This window comes from Hipposideros armiger, unplaced genomic scaffold, assembly GCF_001890085.2.
Source record: "Hipposideros armiger isolate ML-2016 unplaced genomic scaffold, ASM189008v1 scaffold_1301, whole genome shotgun sequence".
NCBI lineage: Eukaryota > Metazoa > Chordata > Mammalia > Chiroptera > Hipposideridae > Hipposideros > Hipposideros armiger.
The window spans coordinates 273,466-274,179 of record NW_017732651.1 but is presented as its reverse complement, the minus strand read 5'-3'; positions in this window follow the sequence as shown (position 1 = coordinate 274,179).

Sequence of the window (714 nt, the reverse complement as noted above, 5' to 3'; positions counted from 1 at the left end):
ATAGCAGAAAGTTAACTAGTCAGGTAAGACTGCTTGTAGTGCAGTTAATAAATCTAGAACCTTACAACACTGAGCAACTATTAAGGCAGAGAGTTAATTTTCATTTGGAAAATTTATAAAGACTCTAGGATTACATTTCAAATGTTCTCTATTATTCAAGATATTTCTCTTCAATCACTCCTGTTGGCTTTTTATTTTGGATTATCAGAGACCAGTCCAAAAAAAATTATGTCCATATATTTCATATGCAGTACTTATAGTAAAGGTTAAATTCCTCTCTCTTCAAGGTCCCCCAAAGTTCTGGTTTCCAGCCTGGAAAGAAGTAACTTTCTTTATTACCTGTAAGGTATGAAACCTGTAAACCATATAACCATTATCAGACCTGTTTCCTGTGAGGGATTTGCAGGCACTAATTCCATATATGAAATACAACAATTTTTTTCTTAATAGTGGGATTAGCATATGTGATCAAAAAAAATTTGACACTACAGTTATGACTTGCATTTATTGCACAATCAATTTGTGTAAATATATTCTTATTAAATTCTTATTAAATCTTTCAGAGTTAACTACATTGCCATTGAAAAAGTAAAGAGACTTAGCATACATGTTGTTTCTGAATTCTGAGAGGTTAGGGAAAATATATTATTTAAAGAATATTTCTTTTTTTCAGTTTGCAAAAGTATAATCTATTGAATACAAGGTTAGAAATGG